Source organism: Capra hircus, chromosome 10, assembly GCF_001704415.2.
Source record: "Capra hircus breed San Clemente chromosome 10, ASM170441v1, whole genome shotgun sequence".
Taxonomy (NCBI): domain Eukaryota; kingdom Metazoa; phylum Chordata; class Mammalia; order Artiodactyla; family Bovidae; genus Capra; species Capra hircus.
Window position 1 is genome coordinate 37,042,615 of NC_030817.1, and position 19,573 is coordinate 37,062,187.

Genomic DNA, 19,573 nt, shown 5'->3' on the forward strand with positions numbered 1-19,573 from the left:
AAGGATAAGATATCCTTCCTCTTCACTCCACATTCTCACTCTTTTGGGGGTTAATTCTCATTTAAGACCTCAATCAGGAGGTTTTTAAAGATTTCAACATGCTGGCCTGGATGAGGCAGGAAAGAGTGAGATAAAGATGAGTGAAGTGCTATGAGAGCAGAGCAGAGAACTGTGGGGGGAGAGAACATGTCTGATGCCCCCAGGACCACTTCCCCCAAAGAAGGGTTGATTTGATCAGATTTGGGCTGGTGAGTCCTATTTACTAGAGACCAGAGTTCATGTTCTCGCTCATTCAGTCCTTGCAGTGGGAAGAAAGGCTTAGCTGATTTTCACACTTCAACTACATATTTTCACACTTCCGCTAAATCCTTGAATGTGTAAAGGAATAGTCAGGGCTAAATTTAGAGTTGAGGGCTGAAGATTGTATTGGGTTAGCCAAAAAGCTCATTTGGGTTTTTCCCAATGAATGAAATTTTGGCCAAACCGATAGAGCTAACTTCTTGGCAAACCCAATAGAATTGCTCTGCTTAAGAACATAAAGGTAAATCCATACATTTAATAGTCAGTTGTGTTTTCAACAAAGGTGCCAAGACAATTCAATGGGGAAAGGATCATTTTTTTCAACAAATGGTACTGGGGCAACTGAATATTTGCATGCAAGAGAGTAAGCATAGACCCCTACTTCGCACTATATACAAAAGTTAACTCAAAATAGACCGAAAACTTAATAAAAGAGCTAAACTATAAAATACTTTGAAGAAAACATAGGTGTAAATCTTTGTAAACTTGGAATAGGCAATAGTTTCTTAGATATGACACCAAAAGCAAAGCAACCAAATTGGAAATAGATAAATTTGGCTTCAACATTAAAAACTTGGGGGTTTCAAAGGACACTATCTAAAAGGTGAAATGACAACCCATAAAATAGAAAAAAAAAGTTTGCAAATCATATTTCTAATAAGGGCCTAACATTCAGAATATATAAGAACATTTTAAAATGAAAATTGAAAATTTTTGAAAGACAAATAACTCAGTTTTTAAAGTGGAAAAAATTTGAATAAACATTTTTTCAAAGAAGATAGACAGATACCAATAAGCACAAGAAAAGATATTCTATATCATTAGCCACTAGAGAAATGGAAATCAAAAACACAACGAAATATTACTGCACATATACTAGGATGCTATAACATTAAAAATATCCATTTAGCCACTGGTGAATGAACAAATGAGGTATAGCTGTACAGTGACATTTTATCCAATCCCACAAAGGAAAGAAGTACTGATATGTACTGTAACACGGATGACCCTGAGAAACTTATGCTAAGTGAACGAAAGCAGACCCAGTGATTCCAGAAATGTCCAGAATAGATAACCCATAAATACAGAAGGTAGATTCATATTTTCCAGGGGCTGCAGTATTAGAGGAATGAGAATTGCTAATGGATATGGAGTTTCCTTTTGAGGTTATTAACATATTCTGGACTTAGGTATTGCTAATTGTTGCACGTGCATGCCTGCTAAGTCACTTCCATCATGTCCAACTCTTTGCGACCCTAAGGACTGTGGCCCACCACGCTCCTCTTTCCATGGGGATTCTCCAGGCAAGAATACTGGAGTGGGTTGCCATGCCTCCTCCAGGGGATCTTCCTGACCCAGGGATCAGACCCAGGTCTCCTGCGTTGGCAGGCGGGTTCTTTACCACTAGCGCCACTTGGGAAGCCCCAATTGTTGTACAACTTTGTGAATGTATTTTTTAAAAATGGTACTTCTCTTATGGCACAGTGGATAAGAATCCAGCTGCCAATGCAGGGGACATTGGTTTGATCCTTGGTCTGGCGGGACCCCACATGCTGTGGAGCAATTAAGCCCATGCACCACAGCTGCTGAAGCCCTTGTGCTCTAGAGCGCATGCTCCACATCAGGAGGAGCCACGGCAATGAGCAGCCCCTGCACCACAATGAAGAGCAGCTCCCGCTCACCACAGCTAGAGAAAGCCCATGCATAGCAACAAAGACCCAGCACAGCTCAAAATAAATAAGTAATAATTTTTAAAATTAAATGTTTCACTTTAAAATGGTGAATTTTATGGTATGTGAATTGTATCTCAATTAAAATTTAATAGAGAACATAGAAGAACTTGGCTTTTGTTCCAAGAGGAAGGAGATAGAAAAGGAAGTAGGAGCAGAAAGAGAAAGAAAGGGTTCTTGGGGTGACATGGCTGGAGACTGAGCCTTACTTGTTGAAAGGGACAAGGATAATTTGAAGATTAAGGATGTCCAATATTCAGTGTTAAGATGTTGCAGTACTCAATCCTTAACATTTTATCAAAACCTCAGTGATGTCTGATAAATACATAGAGACTTCATATAAATGGTTTTCCGATTTGTTTGTTTGGGTCTTCCTCTGTGTGTAAGAGGTAGAAGTAAGTAAAAGCTCAGAGTTCCAAGTGTAAGCAAATACACAATGTACAGGAATATAATATGATGGATGATGTGACCATCCACAAACAGAACTAACATGGGAACCGGGGCCAGAGGTGGGCATGGGAATATAAGCACTTAGAAATTTGCAGAAAGCTTAGAAAAAGTGCTTTACTCCCCACAAACATGGAATGGAGTTTCTATGTAATATCTCAGTCCTAAGGGTAAGAATAACTCCAGAGAACATGTAATCAGTAAAATTTAGTCTAAGAAAAATTAGTGTTGCTCCTTTCATAGGGGATTTAAAACAGGCCTGCCCTCAGGAGGACTGTGTGTATCTCAGATCTCTAGGATCAGTTTCCCAGGTTCTATAAAGTGAGAGGGCGAGTGTAGGTTCTTTTCCATCCCCAAATTCTTAAACCCTGGAAAATTTTTTTAAATGCAGCTGAGGTATTCAGTCCAAAGGTTTCTGGGTTAAAAGATTTTTTCACTGACAATTTATCCTCAAATCAATAACATTTCAAATCAGTCACTTAGGAAAGTCATAAGGATGCCAACAAGTACTTGCTAACAGATATAAAGCAAAGTTCTTTTTCAATTGGGCAAGTAAGGCAGGAGAGGACATCCTCCAGACCTACAGTTCTTAAAATCAATTCTTAAAAACTCATGATCCATGTCAGCGTATTTAGCAGCAGTTTTAAATTTAGGGTCATCTAATTTATAGAATGGAATGGGTAACTGCTTCATAAGAGGTTTTTTTTTTTTTTTCTTTAACAACATTTTTCTGTCTGAAGAAGAATATCCCGTCAATAGCATTTTTCCTATAACTAAATATTCTTATATGAGCCAAATCCCAAAGAAATCAATATAAAGCCTTTATTCCTGTTCCTCTATACCTAAAAGCTATCTAGAATACGTACAGCAGTCAGGAACGGGCTCACAGGAAAGAAAGGTCTTCTTCCATCTGGGATATAAACTGCAAGGGCAGGGGGTATGTCTTGTTCGTCATTACATCCCCAACACCTAGAATAATGCCTGACACAACCAATTGTTTACTAAGTGTTTATTATATAAACAAATGGTTAAAATATCAACTCTACCACAGTGACTCAATTCACTGAACCTCCATTTCTTCCACCGCAGAATGGAGAGAATCGCACTTCCGTCATAGAACTTTCTACTGTGTAGCATATGCAGTGAGCTTGTCACAGAACTAACTCAATCCATGGTGTCTCTTGCTGCTATTTTTATAGCAAGCTGTCTTTGAAACCTTTCCTGATGCACGTTAAAAAAGAGCCTTTTAAAAGTCACCCAAGTCTGATCAGCAGGGCACTCTAAGGATAAAATAATTTCAGTTCAAATCAGAGGACAACATAGACAACAGAGAGAATAATTTTCATGGGAGAATCACTGTTTGCGCATCAGAGATCTAAGGCAGCTCTGATCTCTCATAGGCCCCCACAAACACTTCAGGAGGGAAAAGAGTACTGTCATTTTTTTTTTTTCAACTCTTGCTACTGTCACAGCCCTTAAAGCATATACCAGACTATTCCCAGCTTTACAACTTTAGGAACTTTGATGAAAATTGGGAGTATTGATGGGAAATCTATGAATGGAGTAATCCCACTGCTTTAATTCATGCCACAGAATGTCTGATTGTTCAGTTTTGCAAATTAGCGAGTGAAAGAACCAATTTAAAGGAATAAAGGAGAATGCCACATAAAACACACTCCTCTTGTGTATCTTGACAAGGCATGGTTCCATTTTAATGATTTATGCTAATGTTTTATTGTACAATGGTTATGCCCTGAAGTGCATTTTATAAGGCTAATGAAGTCTTAGTAATCCCAGACGTCTTCTCCAGTATTCTCTTATTATGTCTTTGCTGAGAACGCATGTGAGGGAGACCACCAACCATCATTTAAGTAAGGAAGTTTGTGAATTAGTGAAATGAAAATCAGTCAAGTCGTACAGTAGTGAGGGGTCCAGAGGCAGCTCCAGTGGGATTCTATGTTTTCACACACACAGAAAAAATGGTCTATTGGTCTTCATTACAATGAGAGATGAGCAAACTCTGCTGTATTTAGGGTTCATCGAACATCAAACCAATTTTTTTCAAATGTTTTGGGTTTGCCAAAATCCAAAACACGTTTTGCCCTCAGCATTTTTCCCTTCATTTTCAAACCCCTGTGTATTTTAAGGGAAATTTAATCCTTATGTTTCTGACTCATTTACACTTAACACGTGAACATGTTGTTTCATAAGACTTATTTGAAGTCTATGAAGCCTTGTAAGTCTTCTAAAGTCCTTTTTTGGTAGTGACAGGAAGCTGAGTGTTCCAAAGACATGAAAACTTGAATTCCCAATAAGTGGAATAGGTTTGAAACTCAAAATTTGTTCAAACAAAATGTTAGATTGAGTTATACTTGGTAAAACCCATCTTCTCTCCCATAATTACCATCCTCTACTCTGGTGCATGGCTTTTAACAGTGAAATTCCTAAGGTCACAAAACAGTCATTGTTGATATTACTGTGATATATACCATCAGCTGGATTTTCATACAAGAGAAAGGAGTAGTGGTCATTTACTACCTGTGGCCAGTGGAGTATGGTTTAAATTCTGTACTTTCTTGCGTCTAGTCACAACCTTCCATGGAAGAAGCCATTGTCTCCTGGCTGTTAAAGCTAAAAGGTCCCCCTGCAGTCCTCATCCTTATCTCTTCAACCACCTCCTCTAGCCTCACAAAGGGCTGGGTAGTGCGTGGGGAAGCCCATGTACACTGGCATTCTTCCAGTGCTACCACTTCTCGGAAGGCATGTGGGATGGTAGAGGAGGGCTATCTGAAAAAAATATCTCTCTTACCCTAGAGATTCAGAGAATGAAACCCAAGGCAGTAATCAGTGCATCAAACTTTAATATAGATATTGTGGGGGTACTTGAGGGAGAGGAGGGGGAATGGTGAGGTTTCAATTCCTTCCCTATTTTTATGTCCAGCCCTCTCACGTATCCTTTATCCCTAAATAGCTATTTCCACTGCAGTGGGACCCCAGAGGGATCTGGAAGGTTGGTATAGATGGTGGGCTCAGAGCCATCTCCAGATTCTTCCTGGAACAGATACAAACCATGGACCTCCTGATGCTTCTAGAGGCCAGAAATGATTTGGAGCAATCAGTGGTAAAGCACAAGGATTTTAGAGTTTATCAAATCTAAACCTATATCATGTCTCTGTCACTTCGTCATTGCTTGATGCTTGAGATGTTAACTATATCTCTGAGCTCTGTTTTCTCACTAAAAGTGGAGATTTAAAAATACGCTTAACACAAAGTGATTGTGCAAATTAAATTAAATCAAACATGGTAAATGTTAAGTGAGCACATTTTACAAGCACAGTGAATGGTAGTGCCATTCATTGCTACTACTGTTGCTATTATTTTTGTTTTTAGACCAACTCCTAGAGGATGTCTTCTATCTGGAGTCCTTCTCCCCACTATTTACAATCTCTTTCCCTGTTCAAATATTTGAACAGGATTGAATATCCAAGAGTGGTATGTTGTTCTATTCATTTTTTGTCACTGTTGTGTGTCCTCAGGATGTCAAGTTAGGAAAGGGTACCTCCTTCCTGCTTCCCACAGGATTTATCCTTAGCATAGACATCAGACAATTTTTAGCTAACCTTTAAGCAGTGGCCTTCAGTACCACTTCAGCTCTTCTTAGGTACAGGTTGGGTTCAAGTACTTTCTTTTGAGATGGAAGACTCCACTTTTCTCCATTTCAATTGATTTCTCCTCTGTTTTCATTCCTCTACAAGCAGCCACGTTTATTAATGGTCTTCCTTCTGCCTTCATGTCCTTAAATAACATTTCCTTCCATCATATATGGAGGGCTTTCTCACTTCTCAGCTCCTTCAAGAATATCCTCTGTTTAACTCAAACCTTGTTCTCAAAATCAACCCCTTTATACTTTTCTACAGATTAGTAAATGACTCTACCACCTTCCCAGTTACTCAAACCAAAAGTCTGGCATCACTTTGGTTCCTCCCTTTCCATATTTTCCTGCATGTAGTCACTCCATTGATTCCACCTTGGCAGCAAATGTATTTATCTGTCCTCCTTACTCCATGTTCACCACTAACACTCCAGTCCAGTCCAGTCCAGTTCAGTTGCTCAGTCGTGTCTGACTCATTGCAACCCCATGAACTGCAGCACGCCAGGCCTCCCTGTCCATCACCAACTCCCAGAGTTCACCCAAACTCATGTCCATCGAGTCAGTGATGCCATCCAACCATCTCATCCTCTGTCGTCCCCTTCTCCTCCTGCCCTCAGTCCCTCACAGCATCAGGGTCTTTTCAAATGAGTCAGCTCTTTGCATCAGGTGGACAAAGTATTGGAGTTTCAGCTTCAACATCAGTCCTTCCAATGAACAACCAGGACTGATCTCCTTGAGGATGGACTGGTTGGATCTCCTTGCAGTCCAAGGGACTCTCAAGAGTCTTCTCCAACACCACAGTTCAAAATCAATTCTTCAGCGCTCAGCTTTCTTTATAGTCCAACTCTCGCATCCATACATGACCACAGGAAAAACCATAGCCTTGACTAGATGGACCTTTGTTGGCGAAGTAATGTCTCTACTTTGTAATATGCTGTCTAGGTTGGTCATAACTTTCCTTCCAGTAGTAAGCATCTTTTAATTTCATGACTGCAGTCACCATTTGCAGTGATTTTGGAGCCCAGAAAAATTAAGTCAGCCACTGTTTCCACTGTTTCCCCATCTATTTGCCATGAAGTGATGGGACCAGATGCCATGATCTTAGTTTTCTGAATGTTGAGCTTCAAGACAACTTTTTCACTCTCCTCTTTCAGTTTCATCAAGAGGCTTTTTAGTTCCTCTTCACTTTCTACCATAAGGGTGGTGTCATCTGCATATCTGAGGTTATTGGTATTTCTCCCGGCAATCTTGATTCCAGCTTGTGCTTCCTCCAGCCCAGTGTTTCTCATGATGTACTCTGCATAGAAGTTAAATAAGCAGGGTGACAATATACAGCCTTGATGTACTCCTTTTCCTATTTGGAACCAGTCTGTTGTTCCATGTCCAGTTCTAACTGTTGCTTCCTGACCTGCATACAGATTTCTCAAGAGGCAGGTCAGGTGGTCTGGTATTCCCATCTCTTTCAGAATTGTCCACAGTTTATTGTGATCCACACAGTCAAAGGCTTTGGCATAGTCAATAAAGCAGACTCCAGGATAATCCACTATTACCTGATGCCTACAGAACTGTAACAATTCAAACTGCTGATATTATTTCTATTCTTCCTCTCCTACAATCCATTCTCCACACGGTAGACCCATCTTTTAATTATGAACTTCTGTTCACATCATTCTTTTACTTGAAGCCTATCATGGCCTTCTCATATTTTTAGATCCTACAAGGCCCACATTTTCTAGCACATCTTCTTTAGCTCTCCCTCTAGCTCACCATGCACCCACATATGCTAAACTTTCAGTTCTCCAAAACTGTTGCTCTCATTTCCACATGGGGGTCTTCCCTCTGTGGGTAACAGTCCTCTCCCATTTCTCCCTCAGGTCAATTCCTATTCTTTCTTCCTGTCAAAACTGATACATCACTTCTTCTAAAAAGTCTTTTCTAACCTTCTTCATAGTTGCTCACAGCATCCAGACTTCTTTTTGAGACTTATCATAAGTATCACTGGATAGTTTAGGGGGTGACTTTGGTTTACTAGGTCCTAATGGTGTTATATGCAGATGACACCACCCTTATGGCATAAAGTGAAGAGGAACTAAAAAGCCTCTTGATGAAGGTGAAAGAGGAGAGTGAAAAAGTTGGCTTAAAGCTCAACATTCAGAAAACTAAGATCATGGCATCTGGTCCCATCACTTCATGGGAAAAAGATGGGGAAACAGTGGCAACAGTGGCTGACTTTATTTTGGGGGGCTCCAAAATCATTGCAGATGGTGATTGCAGCCATGAAATTAAAAGACACTTACTCCTTGGAAGGAAAGTTATGACCAACCTAGATAGCATATTAAAAAACAGAGACATTACTTTGCCAACAAAGGTCCGTCTAGCCAAGGCTATAGTTTTTCCAGTAGTCATGTATGGATGTGAGAGTTGGATTGTGAAGAAAGCTGAGCGCTGAAGAATTGATACTTTTGAACTGTGGTGTTGGAGAAGACTCTTGAGAGTCCCTTGGACTGCAAGGAGATCCAACCAGTCCATCCTCAAGGAGATCAGTCCTGGGTGTTCATTGGAAGGACTGATACTCCAATACGTTGGCCAACTCATGCAAAGAGTTGACTCATTAAAGAGACTCTGATGCTGGGAGAGATTGGGGTCTGGAGGAGAAGGGGACAACAGAGGATAAGATGGCTGGATGTCATCACCAACTCGATGGACATGAGTTTGGGTGAACTCTGGGTGTTGGTGATAGACAGGGAGGCCTGGAGTGCTGCGATTCATTGCATAGCAAAGAGTCAGACAGGACCGAGTGACTAAACTGAACTGAATGGTGTTATAAGCCTAAACTCCAGGAGGTACTATGTCTCCTGTTCACTTCTGAATCCCCATGGATGGCAGGAACACCTTAACTTGGTTTATTGTTGAGAAATATGTCTTGAGTGAATTAACCCCACCTAATTCTGTTCTCTCTTGCCCTGCACATCCCTTCCCATGTGAGCGTCAGTTTGCACCACTGAAAAAATTTGTACTAGTCTAAAAGTCCTTTTAGTGGCTGTAGTCAAGGTACTTGATCTGCTTTAGGATTAGATTGTAAGCTCTATGTGGGAAAATGCCACATTATCTATTTCTTCTGTTTTTACCATACATTTATTACTCCCAATACTATGACATCATATTTACTAGTGTTTACTGGCTGACTGGTAACTCATACTCTTTCTGGATAACTGTTTACTTATCTGCAAGATTCATCCTTTCTACAGTATATAGTTATTGATATAACTGTGGTTGTATATAGTTGATAAATATTCTACATATATATATAGTTATAAATGGATGTGTATATATAGATAGATTCTTCTACCAAGTGGCAATATGAAATCAATGTTTTTAAACTTCAGTGACTATTTTAAATTTTTAATCAATTATTAGATTAATATTTAGTAACTTCATAACTTTGATACATCATAATAGATAAAGCAAGAAAATTCCAGAATAATAATCTGCTTCATTGACTATACTAAAGACTTTGATTGTATACTACTACTACTACTACTAAGTCGCTTCAGTCGTGTCTGACTCTGTGCGACCCCATAGACGGCAGCCCACCAGGCTCCCCTGTCCCTGGGATTCTCCAGGCAAGAACACTGGAGTAGGCTGCCATTTCCTTCTCCAATGCATCAAAGTATAGATCACAACAAACTGTGGAATATTCTTAAAGAGATGGAAATACCATATATCATGTCTCCTGAGAAACCTGCATGAGGGTCAAGAAGCAACAGAACTGGACATGGAAAAACTGGTTCAAATTTGGGAAAGGAGTATGACAAGGCTGTATACTGTCACCTTGCTTATCTAACTTCTACACAGAGTACATTATGTTAAATACTGGGCTGGATGAAGCACAAGCTGGAATCAAGATTTCCAGGAGAAATATCAACTTCAGGTGTGCAGATGATACCACTTTAATGGCAGAAAGTGAAGAGGAACTAAACAGCCTCTTGATGAGGGTGAAAGAGAAGAGTGAAAAAGCTGGCTTACAACTCAACATTCAAAAAATGAAGGTCATGGCATCAACTTCATGGCAAACAGAAGGGGTAAAGGTGGAAGCAGTGACAGATTTTCTTTTCTTGGGCTCCCAGATCACTGTAACAGTGACGTCAGCCATGAAATTAAAAGACACTTGCTCCCTGAAAGGAAAGCTATGACAAACCTAGACAGAGTATTAAAAAGCAGAGGCATCACTGCTGACAAAGGTCCAAAAGTCAGAGCTACAGTAATCATGTACAGATGTGAAAGTTGGACCATAGCGAAGGCTGAGTGCCGAAGAGTTGATGTGTTTGAATTGCAGTGCTGGAGAAGACTCTTGAAAGCCCATTGGACTGCAAGATCTAGCCAGCTGATCCTAAAGGAAACCAATTCTGAATATTCATTTAAAAGACTGCTACTGAAGCTGAAGTTTCAATACTTTGGCCACTTCATACAAAGAGTGGAAAAGACCCTGATGCTGGGAAAGACCCTGATGCTGGGAAAGAGTGAAGGCAAAAGGAGAAGGGGGTAGCAGATGATGAGATGGTTAGATAGCACCACTGACTCAATGGACATGAATTTCAGCAAACTCCAGGAGATGGTGGAGACAGGGAAGCCTAGCATGCTGCAGCGCACGGGGTCACAAAGAGTCAGACACAATTTAGGGACTAAACAACAACAACAAAAATTAATTCTAAGGCATGACCCAATTACATGAGAAAAAAAAATAGCTCTAGGATACAAAAACATTTAAAACATATTCTTTAAATTCATTAACTGGTTGGATGAGGGCCACCCACATTAGGGAGGGCAATCTGCTTTACATAGTCTCTTGTTAATCTCATCCAGAATGTAATTTCACCTCACAGACACACCCAGAATAATGTTTGACCAAATATCTAGGCACCTTATGGCCCTGTCAAATTGACACAAAAAATTAGCCATCACACCTTGGTTTTCCTAAATCCTTCTGGTTTTGTCTTTAAGAATTTTTAAAAGATTAAAAGATTAAAGTCTTCCTTCAAATTTTAGATTAAATTAAATCCCCTTCATCTTCATTCCTCTGTCCTTTCTTATTTATGACACATCATTCTTATAGTTAATCACATATTTAATATCAGTAACTCTCCTAGTCTATAGCTCTATGGCCACAGAGGCTGTTTTTTCCACCTCATTTCTACTATTGTCCTAGGTACCAGCACAGTGCCTAACCCAGAGGAGGCACTTAATAAACGTTTGTTGAAATGAATTGATTACATTCTAGTTCCTTGGCTTTATGACCTTTAAACAATTATTTTCCAGGTCTGTACTGTATTCCAAGTATAAATGATGACAGTCTTCTTCCCATTTGCTTTCGACTGAACAAGAGCACCATGACTAAAATTTTTCCTTAGATTTGGGTTTAGCTAAAATCCACGTTAAGTCAAATAACCAAAATGCTGGATCTGTTGCTCATTCTTCCAACACACTACGGTGGTTTCAGCAGCATAAACTCTAGCCTGTCATTGACAATCCACATAACCCTCAGAGAGGAAATCCCTAAGGTGATCATGGCTACAATTATTTTCCAGTTCAGCTTTGCATCCCTTGATAAACTTTATTATCAAATGTAATAGAAAAAAAAAAAAAAGGAAATCCTGATGCAATTCTTAGATAAAACAACCTGGGGCTTCTCCCTCCTTAAAAATAAAATTGTAATAATATGTGTTCCATGTTAAATTTGAAATATTATGAAATTTCTCTATAGTCTAACTATATTTAAACCATAGCTACTCTTTCATTTTTATTAAGAGATGAAAACTTAGCAATTCCCTAATTTACATTAATTAAAAAAAAATTATTTGGTTGCATCAAGTCTTCATTGTGGTGCCAGGCTTACTTGTCCCAAGGCTTGTAGAATCTTAGTTTTCTGACCAGGCATCAAACCCACGTACACTGGACCACCAGGGAAGTCCCATACGTTAATTTGTAAAAAGAAAAACCATGACAGCAATTACCCCAACCTTTAAAGTATCACACATGTAAATATAGTTATTTACTATTTTCCCCTGTTTTAGCACTATAGTAGAGAAAGAATGAAGTCAGCCTAAGACTCAAAAGACCTACTTTTGATTCTTGACTCCATCTCTTTCTAGCCATGTAACTTTCGTTGTTTTGCTTAGTTGATAAGTTGTGTCTAACTCTTGTGTAGCCCCATGGACCAGGCTCCTCTGCTCATGGAATTTCCCAAGCAAGAATACTGGAGTGAGTTGCCATTTCCTTCTCCATGAGATCTTCCTGACCCAGGGATCAAACCCATGGCTCCTGCCACATCTCCTGCATTGTAGGCGGATTCTTTACCACTGAGACACCACCATGTAACTTTAGCTATCAACTTATCAACCTGTAAAAATGAAGCTGATTAACCTCTTTCCTACCTATCCCCCCAAAGTTGTATAAATTAAATGAGAAATCATATGTAAACAAAACTTTCTAATTATTGAGGACTATGCAGGTGAAGCCAATATTGATGCCATGTCAAACAAGTATATTTGATTTTTAAAATTTTTCTCAAAATGAATTTTCCATTAAGATTTGACTAATACTTTTAAACTTTTTCTCCAGTTTTCATACTTAACTTTTTTACAGCAACGTCTTTTCCTAACTCCATTATGTTATCTTGTACTTAATGCTGCTGCTGCTGCTGCTAAGTCACTTCAGTCCTGTTCGACTCTGTGCGACCCCATAGACTGCAGCCCACCAGGTCCACCGTCCCTGGGATTCTCCAGGCAAGAACACTGGAGTGGGTTGCCATTTCCTTCTCCACTACATGAAAGTGAAAAGCGAAAGTGAAGTCACTCAGTTGTGTCTGACTCTATGCAACCTCATAGACTGCAGCCTACCAGGCTCTTCCATCCATGGGATTTTCCAGGCAACAGTACTGGAATGGGTTGCCATTGCCTTCTCTGTGTATTTAATGGGTAATGAACAAATAGTTTGTTGAATGAACAAATGATTACTTCATCTTTTCAGGTAGGTAGTTGTTTTATAAAGCAAAACCTTTACTTAGCTTCTTAGCCAATGCATATATAGGCAACTACAATTTTCACGGAGAACTTTAACCTCAGGGAGGGAATTCAATGAATTTTATATAAGTTAAAGATGCTCCACTATAAAGCACCAGGCAAGATGCTAAATAAAAAGTGATGTTGGCACCATGTTTAAACTTAGTGAGGCTTTCATCATAGAAAAAGATGGTTTGTTTCCACCAGGGCATCAGAGACAGCAGCATGCTCTCACCATCTGGGTATAATAAATGAAGAATTTGAGTCATAAAAATTTTTGCCCAATTTAAGATGCACAGTATTGCTTTTCTCAAACTAACTGCCCACGGTGGTTCCAGTTAACACTTCCGTTCAACACCAATACAGTATACTAACACATATATATGGAATTTAGGAAGATGGCAATGACGACCCTGTATGCAAGACAGGAAAAAAGACACAGATGTGTATAACGGACTTTTGGACTCAGAGGGAGAGGGAGAGGGTGGGATGATTTGGGAGAATGGGAATTCTAACATGTATACTGTCATGTAAGAATTGAATCGCCAGTCCATGTCTGACGTAGGGTGCAGCTTGCTTGGGGCAGGTGCATGGGGATGACCCAGAGAGATGTTGTGGGGAGGGAGGTGGGAGGGGGGTTCATGTTTGGGAACGCATGTAAGAATTAAAGATTTTAAAATTTAAAAAAAAATAAAAAAATTAAAAAAAAAAAAACAAAAAACAAAAAACACCTTAAAAGCCTTTTGAGCTGACATTTAAAATAATTTGGGGAACAATGCTAAGATTTAATCTCTTTTACATCAAACTTCCTGTGAGATATGATTGTGTAGGCTTCCCCCAATTCTCTGCCACTTATGGCCGACTTGCTGAAAAGCAACATAGAGGGTAGGAATCAGTCTTCCCAGGAAATAAATGATGAGACCATGTGCATTTTAGATTTCTTTGCAGAGCGGGTTTAACCAACAGCAACAAGAGCAAATCCAATAGGACTGGATTCTGTCCAGCCATAGGCAAACTGAGTCAAAAACAAAATTAAAAAATTTAACTGCTTTTCCAAAATTCGAATCTTTGTCGAGCAACATCCTATAATTTTTTTACTAGCTTATGGGAAAATATACTCTAACCTGGCTACTGGATATACAACAGGCTCAACAAGAAACTGTTGTGAACCAAGAGTAGAAACTTTGGAATTGGCAAAAATATATTTTCAAAAAATTGACCATGAATTGCCTTTAATCAACACAGATTCTTTTGAAGTAGGAGGAGAAAGAACAGGAGAAAAGAGATCATAATGATAAAGCATCTCTTCCACCTCTCGTTAGTAAAAATTTAGTTTCTTACACAGAGTTCTTAAGACAAAATTTCAGACTTTCTAAATTGAAAAAGAAAGAGATTACAAGTGCAAAAATTTTAAGCTGACTTTATAAGAATGGAAAACTCATCTGCATCCAAGCCAAATAAGAATCATTTGGCTTAAATAAGACCAAGAGTTACTATCACTACGATGTAAAAAGCTCATTCAAGTAGATATAAACAACAAGCGCACACACCCCCAAAAATTGAACAAAGGGTATGCACTATCACAAATGGAGAAATTGGAGAAAAGAAATATATGAAAAAAGCTCAACATTACTGCTGCTGCTGCTGCTGCCACTTCAGTTGTGTCCGACTCTGTGCGACCCCATAGACGGCAGCCCACCAGGCTCCCCTGTCCCTGGGATTCTCCAGGCAAGAACACTGGTGTGGGTTGCCATTTCCTTCTCCAACCTCACTAGTAAGTAAATAATTATAAATTAAAGGAAAATGCTATGTTTCATCTATTAAACAAAGATTAAAAATGATAATACTAATTTTGGTGAGTATACAGTGAAATGTATAAAACTCTTACACGTTGCTAGCAAGAGTATAATTTAGTTTGTTTTCTGAAACCATTTTAACCATAAACATTGAGTTTTAAAAACACCCTTATTCTTTAATCCAATACATTCATTTATAGGGTTCATTGTTCTGAGAAAACAATAAAGAATCTCACAAAGACCTATGTGGAATAATCTTCATTATCACTTTTATATAATAGAGGAAAATTGTAAATAATCACTTACATCAATAAATGACCAAGGCATTTCATATGATGGAATATGATGTCAACATAAAAAGCAACATTTTTAAAAAATAACTGATGGCAGTAGAAAATGCTATCATTTGAAATTAAGTGAAAAAGTAGAACACAAAACCATATATACCATCACCATATTTTGGGTAAAATATAGGCATAGGAGGAAAAAGACAAGAAATATAAGACTATATCAACAAGGGATAAAGAAAACTATATTTTCTTCCTTGTACTTGTATATTTTCTAAATGTTTTATAATAACCATATTGCATGAGTGCTAAGTCGCTTCAGTCGTGTCCAGCTCTGTATATGACACTAAGGACTGCAGCCCCACCAGGCTCCTCTGTCCATGGGATTCTCCAGGCAAGAACACTGGAGTGGGTTGCCATGCCCTCCACCAGGGATCTTCCCATCCCAGGGATCAAACCCGCATCTCTTACATTTACCTGCATTGGCAGGTGGGTTCTTTACCACTAGCGCCACCTGGGAAGCCCCAATAAACATATTAGCTTATAATTTTTAAAAGTTCTGATTATGGAGTAAAAGGTCCACTACTGATACATTCTTGTCAGATAGTGGTTTATCACCTTGGTTTTAGAAAGGAGTACAAAAACAATAATATTTCTAACTTGTTTTGCGCTTCAAAACTCAAAATCAATCTCATCCATTAAGCTTCCGTGGAAATACTCATAGCATTCTAACTCAAAGAAATCCCTCCCTTCGAAAATTCACACTTTGTTTACATGCATCTTTTTATTTAAGAGCCAACAATTATTGACTTACTATCCTAAGAGCATTCAGTTCAGTTCAGTTCAGTTGCTCAGTCGTGTCCGACTCTGGAACCCCATGAACCACTGCATGCCAGGCCTCCCTGTCCATCACCAACTCCCGGAGTTTACTCAAACTCATGTCCATTGAGTCAGTGATGCCATCCAACCATCTCATCCTCTGTCATCCTCTTTTCCTCCTGCCCTCAGTCTTTCCTAGTGTCAAGGTCTTTTCAAATGAGTCAGCTCTGCGCATTAGATATGTTAATTGACCATCAAGCGTACTGCATGCTAAGTCACTTCAGTGGTATCTGACTCTTTGTGACCCTATGGACTATAGCCAGCCAGGCTCCTCTGATCATGGAATTCTCCAGGCAAGAATACTGGAATGGGTTGTCATACCCTCCTTCAAGGAATCTTCCCAACCCAGGGATCAAACTTGTGTGTCTTACTTCTGCATTGATGGGTAGGTTCTTTACCACTAATGCCACCTGAGAAGCCCAATTAACCATCATTATTCCCATTTTATAGATGGAAAAATGAGGCATGGAGAGGTTAAATGACTTGCCTAGAATCATACAACTAATAGTGGTGCTGCTGCTGCTAAGTCACTTCAGTCATGTCCGACTCTGTGTGACCCCAGAGATAGTAGCCCACCAGGCTCCCCCATCACTGGGATTCTCCAGGCAAGAACCCTGGAGTGGGTTGCCGTTTCCTTCTCCAATGCATGAAAGTGAAAAGTGAAAGTGAAGTCGCTCAGTCGTGTCTGACTCTTAGTGACCCCATGGACCGCAGCCTACCAGGCTCCTCCATCCATGGGATTTTCCAGGCAAGAGTACTGGAGTGGGGTGCCATAGATGGAGATTGAAATCCAGGCAGTGTGACTTCTACACCACATCTACCCACAGGTTTTAGCATATTCTGTCTGCTGCGTCACCATTTTCTGTGTGTTTAGCCTCCCCAGTGAAAGTGTAGATCCTTTAGGGGCAAGTATAGCACCTTGAACTTCTTCAGCCTGTCCTCGACAAGGCCCAGGATGGTGCCAGGGACTAAGGATACTGATCATAAATATGGATTTAATTGTATTAAAAAAAAACAACAAGTCAAATGTGTTTACTTCAGGAAGAGTACTTTTGAAATTAATGTTAATTTTCAAGACTTGTTTTCAACACAGATATCTCTAAAAAGCAAACAATAACTGATCTAAATATGCTCTGGCCTTAATTTTCCTCATCCAGCAACAGAAAGACCAAATATTAAAACATTAGTTTTAACTAAAAGAAATTAAGATGTTGTTATGAACTGCCTTTAATATAAACCCACTCATTATCTGTGGAATTCTTTAGGACAAATACAATTCAAAGATGGAAATAAAGAAGGGTAGAATGGGGATTTCCCTGGTGATCCAGTGGCTAAGACTCCAAGCTCCCAATGCAGGGGGCCCAGGTTCAATCCCTAGTTCCTAGGTAGCTAGATCCTAGAGTCCAACTAAAGATTCCACATGCCATAATAAAGATTGAAGATTCAGTGAGCTGTGATTAAGAGATCCCATGGTGCAACCAAGACCCTGTACAGCCAGATAAATTTAAAAATAGAAAAAAATTTAAAAAGAAGGATGCAATGAAAGATCCTCCTTTTCATTTTTGTCAAATAGGCAAGTGGTTTATAAACTTGGCTTCTAGAAGGTGTTAGTGCAAAACACAGTTACTGTGCTTCCTGCTGCCTCAGCCAGATTGGTGGTGAAACATGTTTAGTAGTACGTAACATGATGCCAGTTTTGGGGGGGCAGAGAGAAGAAAAAAATGCAATGGCTTATCCAAGTGAAATTACTGGAGAATTCTGGGTTGGATCACCCAAATTGGATTTTGGCCAAATGATTGAAGTGAAGGTCTCTAAATGGGTAGAAAAGGCTGCTGGACCTTTAATGACCAGGGAAGATTAATATGACTCCATGTTGTAACTCAACTGAAAGCCAGCCCTTTCCACAGTGGCCCCTGACACCAAAGCTGGCACAAGCTGGTTCAGAAGAAAGAGCGCCAGCATGTTGAATTACCAAATCATTTCCTAGAGCAGATTTTTCCTGGATACCTACCATGCAGTTTCATCAAGGCATGGATCCTATTTCATTTATGAGCTCATAGCCCAGTGATGTCTATGTGAATACTCAGAGAAAGGATTAAAGGAAGAGTCAAGAATATTTTTAATATCAAGGTGCTAAAGGTAATAAAAAAAAATAATACTAGGCTTCTAGGGCTTGAGTGCTGACATTGACACCAGCATGAACCTCATATATTGCTCTAGCCACGTTTGCCATTTCTAGTGACTGTCACCATGCTTCTTACATCCCATATCCCTTTCTTATTTTAGAAAGCTGTTTAAAGCTGCTTGCTAATGGAAACTCTGGCAGCATCTTCAGAAGACAGCTATTGTAAGTTTACATCTACAGAATCCTATCTGTTCTTCTCGTTCCCAAGTATGTAAATAACACTGTGCCCAGTACTTGGTAGGTACACCATGTCTGTTGTTAAACTCTTGGTTCTTTTTATTGCACTGTGGCCTAGTGTAAGAATCTCCTCTCCCTTTAAAAATTCCCCAAGCTCTTTCCCCATTCTCATTCAGTCCTTCCTTCCTATCATTACTCTAATATCTTCTACACAAGATGATTCCCCTGTTGAAGGATATTTTGGTGGAGGATCTTCTGCTTCAGTTTGAGCAGCCAAAACTCCAACTCTAACATCTATCTGCAGGAAGAATCTTAAGGTTGTCCGATTGTTCGCCTCTTCCTGTTATCCACCTCCTTAGAGCCACATCCCTCAAAATCCTCTGTGCATGGTTCTCCTTCATTTCTCAGACTGCAGTTTTTTCTTCAATTGCCTGTATCTGTAGGGAACAGAGAATAATGTCCTTAGTGCCACAGTGCATCCCCATCACATTTTAATTGTCTTCAAGCATTTAGAGAGAAGAATCCTGCACTTGGAATTGTGAAACCTGGTTTCTAGTATTGAATGATAGAAACGGCTTACCTTTTTGCTCATTTCCAAACAGGGAATAAAGATCCCATTGCCAAACATCTCTTGGGAGCAAGGACTAGAATATTTATTATATTTGAAAATGCATAAAACCTATGAAATTATGCAAATAAAATATAAATACAGGCAAATTCAAACAATTTCAAAAATGTTAGTTAACTCAGAGTAAAGAGTCACTTGTATGGTCAGCCAAAATTTACGTGCAAATGGCCAAATAAGTCATATTGAAATTAAAAGAGCTTTTACTCTTCAAAACACTTAAGAGTATTGCCCTAAAAAGGTAAACACTATAATAGGTCTTTGAAGTAGAAACTGGTTCTGCTGCCTTTCTCCCTCATTCCAGCCCCTTCAAAGTCATCAAAGCAATGTTCTTAAAAGTGTGAATGTCTTACAAGTAGCTTCTAATTGATTTTCCCTTCACTCTGTTCCTCACTGATCAGAGGTAATCTGACTTTTACCTCCCTAATTATGCCTTT

The 19,573-nt window shown here is 39.3% G+C and overlaps 1 long non-coding RNA gene across 1 annotated transcript in view; it reads left to right on the top strand.

The window, feature by feature from the left end:
* The window catches only part of LOC108636980, a 97,640-nt gene extending 79,173 nt beyond the window's left edge, over positions 1-18,467 (top strand). The window contains exon 3 of the long non-coding RNA XR_001918672.1: positions 18,436-18,467. This is a non-coding gene — a long non-coding RNA (uncharacterized LOC108636980). The remainder of the gene's footprint in view (positions 1-18,435) is intronic.